This window comes from Penaeus chinensis, chromosome 36, assembly GCF_019202785.1.
Source record: "Penaeus chinensis breed Huanghai No. 1 chromosome 36, ASM1920278v2, whole genome shotgun sequence".
NCBI classification, from domain to species: Eukaryota; Metazoa; Arthropoda; class Malacostraca; order Decapoda; family Penaeidae; genus Penaeus; species Penaeus chinensis.
The window spans coordinates 5,911,590-5,919,089 of NC_061854.1; the positions used below are offsets into that span (position 1 = coordinate 5,911,590).

A 7,500-nucleotide genomic window follows, 5' to 3' on the forward strand; every position below is an offset into this window, starting at 1 on the left:
TTCTTTGCGTGGCGCAGGACAATGTGGGGGGTGGTGGGCGGGGGGGGCGGAGAGTGTGGGGGTGGGGGGGCGGGGGGTTTTGGGGCATGGAGTGGGCGGGGGGGGCCGTGGGAGGGATAGAAGGGGCCGGGGAGGCGGTGCGGGGAGGCGCGAGAGCGAGAGAGAGACGCGGATAGCGGAGCGATGGCGAGCGCTGCGTGGTGAGAGCGAGAGAGCTTTGCGAGCAGCGGGTGACGTAGAGTCGCTCGGAGGTGGGAGTGAGAGAGCGCGAGGTGTGGGGGGCGCGAGCTCGCGCGGGAGAGCGCGCTATGCCGCAGAGCGAGCGAGGGAGGACGCGCGCGCGGGAGGGGAGCGCGAGAGGGAGTGAGAGGAGAGAGAGAGAGAGGGTAGTATGGGAGAGGGGGTGGTGTTGGGTAATAGGAGGTGGGTAGGATGGTGGGGCTGTTGGTGGGGGAGTGCGGGGGGGGCGGGGTGTGGGGGAGGAGGGGGGGGGGTGTGGTGGGTAGGAGATGGGGGGGGGTTTGGGGGGGGTGGAGGTTAGGGAGGAGGACTATAGTGTGTGGATGTTGGGTTAGGTGGTGGGTGGGGGGGTGTGTGGGTAGGGTGGGTTGTGGGGAGTGTGTGGGGCGGTTGATGGGGCGTGGGGGCTCGGGTGATGTGGGGGGAGAAAGTATGTGGAGTGGTGATGGGGGGGTTGGTTGGTGGGGGGGGTTGGGGGATGGTTTGTGATTGAGGGGTTGTGGATTGGGTTGGGGGTGTGGGGGTGTGATTGGAGGGGTGTGGGGGGGAGCGGTGTGGTGTGTGGTGGCTGTCGGTGAGTTGGGCAAGGGTGATGGGTTGGGAGGGGTGGGGCTTGGGGAGAGTATGAGGTAAGTGACGTTGGAGTGAGGGTGAGAAGAGAAATGTGCGAGAGCGGTAGACACGAGAATAGAGACGAGAGTAGGAGAGAGATGAGCGGGAGTTGTGGAAAGCGACGAGAGAGGAGCGCGAGAGCCGGCGGCGAGAGAGCGAGAGAGAGGGCGAGAGAGAGCTAGAGCGCGAGCGAGCGCGAGCAGCGAGCGAGTACGGGCTAGCTGGCGCGGCGGAAGGCAGGAGGCGCGGCCGCAGGTCGCTCGTCGCGCGAGGGCCGAGCGCGAGAGAGCGCGGAGAAGAGCAAGCGACGAGCGCAGAGAGGGTGCGACAGAGAAGAAGGGAGAGGCAGCGACGCGAGCGAGAAGAGAGCGAGAAGAGGAGAGAGAGAGAGAGAAGAAGAGAGAGAGAGAGAGAGGTGAGAGAAGAGGAGCGAAGAGCGAAAGAAGGAGCGAAAGAGAGAGAGAGAGGCTGGAAGAGAGAGAGAGTGAGCGAGAGGAAAAGTAGGTGAGAAGAGAGCGGGTAGAGATAGTAGCGAGAGCGCGCAGAGCGAGAACGAGGAGAGTAGCGTAGATGAGAGCGCGCGCGAGAGAGGACGAGGTGCGAGACGAGAATTATAGTTAGAGCGGGAGAGAGAGCGCGCGCATTAAGCGCAATATATTTTGCTCGATCAAGCCGCGCGCTCGTCGCTCTATCATTTTTACAATTTCCAATTCTACTTACTTTATCTCATATAAAACTCCTCTCTACATTTCTTTCTCCTCTCTCTTCTCTCTTTCTCTATCTCTTCTCTCCTCTCTCTCTCTCTCTTACTCTTTCTCCTCTCACTCTTTATCTCTCTCTCTTCTCTCATCTCTCTCACTCTCTCTCTCTCTCTTCTCTCTCTCTTTCTCCTACTTATCTTCCTCCTCTCTTCTCTTCTCTCCTCTCTCTTTCTCTCTATCGCTCTACTCTCTTCTCTCTCCTCCATCTCTCTTTCTTTCTTTCTATTTTATCTCTTTTTTTGTTCTTTCTCTCTTTTCTCTTCTTCTTCTCTCACTCTCTCTCTCTCTCTCTCTCCCTATCTACTCTCTCTTCTCTCTCTCTATCTCTTTAGCTCTCTCTTCTCTTAATCTCTCTATCTTTGTATCTCTTCTATCTCTTCTCTCTCTCAGTTACTCTCTCTCTCTTCTCTATTTAGTCTCTCTCTCTCTCGCTACTTTAGCTCTTCTCTCTCTCTCTTTAGCTCTCCTCTTCTACTCTTTAGCTTCGCCTTTACCTTTATCTCTCTCTCTCTTTATTTTCTCTCTCTCTTTAATTTTTTCTCTCTTCTCTTCTCTCTCTCTCTCTCTCTCTCTTCTCTCTCTCTCTCTCTCTCTTATGTATCTCTCTCTTACTTTTTATCTCTCTCTCTTCCTTTCTAGCTCCACCCCTATCAATCCTCCTCTCTCTCTTTCTCTCTCTCTATTTAGCTCTCTCTCGCTCTCTCTCACTTTCGCGCTCTCTCTCTCTCTTCTCTCTCTCGTCTCTCTCTCTCTCTCTCTTAGCTCTCTCTCTGACTCTATCTCTAGCTCTCCTCTAGCTCTCATCTCTTCTCTCTCTCTTCTCTCTCGCTCTCTCTCATCTCTCTCTCTTCTCTCTCTTCTCTCTCATCACTCAATCCACTCTTACTCTCTCACTCGTCACTCCTTCTCGTATCATTTTTTATTCACTGTTATTTTGTTTCTCTCTCTCTCGTTCTTTTTGCTCTTTCTTATACTCTCCACTATTATTTGTTTCTCTCACTTTCTAGCTCTCTCTTCTCTCTATCCTTCTCTCTCTCTTCTCTCTCTCTCTCTCTCTCTCTCTCGCTTTCTCATCGCTTATCCTCTCTCTCTCGTTCGTTTTTGCCTACTTTCTCTCTCTTTATTGGTTATTTGATCTCTCTCTCTCTCTCTCTCTCTTCTCTAATCTCCGCTCTCTCTCTCTCTCTCGCTCTCTCTCTCTCTTCTCGTCTCTCTCTCTCTCTATTGCTCTTCTTGCTCTATGTTATAGTTTATTTATAGGATGGTGTTTGGTTATATATAGTTTATGTGTAGATATTTATGGGTTGTTGTGTGGTGTAAGGGATACATGAATATTCATTATATTAGTATACATGATTGTTTGGTGAGAGGTGAGTGGGTTTGGATGATGAATGAGTATATAGGGGGGATGGTAGGCTTAGAGAGAGATTTTTTATTTTGAGATGAAGGTGATTGTGACTAGTGGGATGTGTGGGGGGTGGGTGGGGTGGGTGTGTGTAACTCCGGTGATGTATTTACAGTGACTGTATGTGATGTTGGAGTGTGTGGATAGATGGTGTGTTGTATGGGGTTTTGATTTGTGTGGTAGGGGATATGTGTGTGTGTTGGTGGGTGTTGGGGTTGTTGTTTTGTCTATAGATCTTATACAGCTTTTATTTTACACTTTACTCTCTACTCATATATATCTAAATCTATCTAATCTACTAACTATATACTCTAAATCTCTCTCACATATTACTCTCTCAGCTCACCGAATTGTCAATCTCTCGGTGAGATGGTGTGTGGGTGTGTGAGTTGGGGGTGTTGGTTTGTGTGTTATAGTGATTGTGTTTGGATTGAGTATGGAGTGGGAATTGGTGGGTGCGAGTTTGAGTGTAGTTGGAGTGGTGTTTGGAGGGAAGAAGTGTCGATATGAAGGTTGAGTGTGATGATGATCGGGGAGGGGGGGGCAGAGGGAGGGATAGAGAAGGCAGGGGGGGGGTCAGCGGTGACGAGGGAGACGCGCGCGGCCGCCCGCGCGCGCGCGCGCGCGAGCGTGAGAGCGAGCGCGAGAGAGAGCGCGAGCGGCGCGCGCGCGCGAGATAGGACCGCCGCGAGTGACGAGATTGAGAAGGGAGAGAGAGATAGGGTGAGAGACGGGTGAGAGAGAGAGAGAGCGCTCGAGCGAGCGATAGCTGAGCGAGATGGTTGTGTTAATTTACTGTACATTGAGATGGTGTGGTGGAAGGATAGAAGAGCTGGTAACGGGAGTGAGTGTTTGATTTAGTGTGTGTTATTATTGTTAGTAGAGGGGTCGGGTGGTTGTTGTATGGTGGGGAAGTTTGAGTCATTCTGTCGTGTGTGGGCGGGTGGTGTGTGTGTTGTTTGGTATTGGGAGGTTGGTTGTGAGATTGTGTGTAGGGGTGTGCTGTTTGTGTGATGTGTTGAGTGTGTGTGTGTGTGGGAGGGTGGAGGGAGTGGGGGGGGGGGAAGGGGGGAGGTTTGTGGCTTGATATGGTCAGTGTGTTGTGTATTATGTGTGTCTCGTTTTAGTATATATGTATTTTTGGGGTGAGAGTGTGTGGTGTTGTGTTTGAGGGTTGCGTGATGTGTGTGAGTGTGTTGCATGAGTGTGGGGTGGACAATTAGTGTTGATAGTGTTTTGTGGTTTTCTCTCTAACATACTAAACTCACACTTCTCTATCTCTCTGAACTATACTCTCTCTCATACTCTCTCTATCTCACTCTCTCTACATACTCTATTTATATATAAATATCATACTCATTCTCGATACTCTAAACATTATATTTATATATATAATATATACATATCTCTCAGAGTGTATGGGTGTAGGCGTGAGTAGGGAGTGTGGGTGTGGGTTGTGTGTGTGTGTTGGTTTGTGTCGTGTGTGTGATGTGTGGGTGTGTTTGTGGTGCTGAGTGTTGTGGTGGTGGTGGTAGTAATGGGAGCTGTGTGGGTGGTTGTTGGGGGGTGTGTGTGGGTGTGTGTATATGGTGTCGGGCGGGGGGGGGAAGAGGGAGGTATCGCGGGGCGGGGGGGAAGAGGGAAGGGGAGCGAGACGCGGAAGCCTCGCGAGATGCGAGGCGAGCGCGAGCGAGAGCGGCGAGCGGCTCGCGCGCGCTTGCGAGTAGCGCAGGGAGCGAGGGTGAGAGAGAGACGATGGGAGAGCGGGGGGGGGAGAGAAGCGAGAGAGATGAGAGCGGAGAGCGAGAGAGAGTGGAGAGAGAGAGAGCGAGAGCTGGCAGAGCAGCGAGATAGAGCGAGCTGGAGAGAAGAGAGATCAGAGAGAGCAGCGAGATGAGAGTAAGAGAGAGAGAGAGAGAGATGAGTGGGATGAAGCGAGAGCAGATTGTGTTTTTTTATATTTGTTGTATATTTATTTTTTTTATTTTTTTTTTTAGAAGTGAGTGGAGAGCGCGAGAGGGTGAGATGAGAGAGAGAGGGCGGGAGGCGAGAGAGAGTGGTGAGAGAAGAGAGAGCGAGGAGCGGGAGCGCGCACGAGCGAGAGAGACGCGATTAGCAGCGAGCGCGCAGAAAGAAGAGAGAGAAGAGAGAGAGAGGAGAGAGAGTATAGGGTGAGAGAGCGAGGGAGAGGGAGCGAGACGCTAGAGAGAGCGAGAGCTGCGCGCGGGAGGGAGAAGACGTAGGAGAGAGAGAGAGAGAGAGCGAGATGAAGAGAGATGAGAGAGAAAGGAGAGAGATGCGCTGGGTTTCTGAGAGTAGGGAGAGACAAGTCCTGCGCGGGTGTAGGATGAGAGAGCAGAGAGGAGGGCGCGAGAGAGGAGAGAGGGTGAAGGAGAGAGAGCGAGAGAGAGACGCGAGTGTCAGGAGCGAGAGCGCGAGAGAGCGCGCGAGCGCCGCGCGCTAGAGGGCGAGAGGGCGAGAGAGAGAGGGGGAGAGCAGAGCGGGAGAGAGAGAGAATAGCAGAGGCGAGGCGAAAGTCGAGAGAGAGAGAGGCGAGACTGAGAGAGAGAGTCGAGAGAGGGAGGGTAGCAGAGAGCGGGACGGCGGAGTGGGTGCGCGAGAGCGAGAGACGAGAGACACGAGGAGAGAGATAGAGGGAAGTAAGTATGTAGATGCGAGAGAGAGCTACCGAAAGGGAGCGATGAGAGAGCGAGAGCAGAGAGCAGAGCGAGCAGAGAGTAGCGAGTAGAGCACGAGAGAAGCGGCGACTAGCGCGGGTGAGAGCGAGAGAGTGGCGGTAGAGAGCAGCAGAGCGCGCTGGTGCTGAGCTCTCTGCAGGCGGCTTCTCGCACGGACGCGAGCGCTCGATCGCTATCTTTCTTTTCTTCTCTCTCTTCTTCTCTCTTCTCTCTTCTCTCTTCTCTCTCTTCTCTATCTTCTCTCTCTCACGAGCTCTTCTCTATTTCTCTCTCTCTCTCTCTGTTTCTCTCTCTCTTTATCTCTCTCTCTCTCTCTTTCTCTCTCTACTCTATCTCTCTCTTCTCTCTCTCTCTCTTCGTCTCTCGCTCTCTCTTTATCTCTCTCTTCTCTCTCTTTTATCTCGTCCTCTCTCTCATCTACTCTCTCTCTCTCTCTCTATAGCTTATCTCTCTCTCTTTTTGGCTCTCTCCTCTCTCTCTATTCTCTCTCTTATACTCCTCTCTCTCTCTATCTCTTTCTCTCTCTATCTCTCTCTCTCTCTCTCTACTCTTCGTCTAGCTCTCTCTCATCTCTCTCGCATCCTCTCTCTCTGTTCTCCTTTCACTAACTCGCACTTCATCCTCTCTCCTTCCATCTCTCGTTCATTTTTGCCTCTTTTTCGCCTCAACTTTATTTGTTTTCTCTTCTCTCTCTTCATCGCTCAGTTCTTTTGCCTTTTCTACATCTCACTGTATTTTGTGTATGACATATAATAGTTGTGTCTTTTTGTTGGCCTGGCGGCCTCTATTTCTTTAGTAATGGGAGCTCTTTTCTTACGTTCTCTCTCGGCCGCTGCCCTGAGGCGTGCGGGGGGGTGTTTGTAAACCACCAACCAAAGCCGTCCCCACCATCGCCCACAACCACGCGCGCGCGTCGCGAGCGACAGCTTGGTGTGGTATTTTATCGTGAGGTGATGTCTCTTGTGGTGTGTGTTTGCGTGCGCGGAGTAGTTGCGTGGTTAATGGTGTGTGTATTTAATTGTAGGGATAAAGATTTGGTTGTATAAATAAAAATAAATAGAAAGATGCGTATGTACATAGGGTACGAAAATGATTGTTCAATATAGGGTAAATAAAAAAAAATCTAAAAAAAAAAAATAAAAATAAATCTAATAATTAATTTTTAGCTATCCAAAAAACGTCGTGGTGTCTACATATGCTTCTGTTTAACATTACCCTTCCCTCTTTTCTCTCTCTTTCTCTCTCTCACTACTCACCCCCCACCACCCCCTTCTCTCTCTCTCTCTCTCTCTCTCTCTCTCTCTCTCTCTCTCTCTCTCTCTCTCTCTCTCTCTCTCTCTCTCTCTCTCGCTCTACTCTCTTTCTCTCTCTCGTTCTCTCCCTTTAGCTCTCTTTAGATCTCTTTAGCTCTCTTTCTCTCTCTTTCTCTCTCCCCTCTCTCTCTCTCTCTCTCTCTCTCTCTCTCATCTCTCCTCTCCTCTCTCTCTCCTCTCTCTCTCCTCTCTCTCTCTCTCTCTCTCTCTCGCTCTCTCTCGCTCTCTCTCGCTCTCTCTCTCTCTCTTCTCTCTCTCTCTCTCTCGCTCTTCTCTCTCTCTCTCTCTCTCTCTCTCTCTCTCTCTCTCTCTCTTAACTTTCTTGCTTCTCTCTCTCTCTCTCTCTCATCTCCTCTCTCTCTCTCTCTCTCTCTCTCTCTCTCTCTCTCTCTCTCTCTCTCTCTCTCTCTCTCTCTCTCTCTTCCTTCTCTCTCTCTCTCTCTCTCTCTCTCTCTCTCTCTCTCTCTCTC

General features: G+C 51.1%; 1 protein-coding gene across 1 annotated transcript in view; it reads left to right on the forward strand.

Moving 5' to 3' along the window:
* LOC125044807 (dynein axonemal light chain 1-like) overlaps positions 1-7,500 on the forward strand; it is a 13,324-nt gene that overhangs the window by 2,525 nt on the left and 3,299 nt on the right.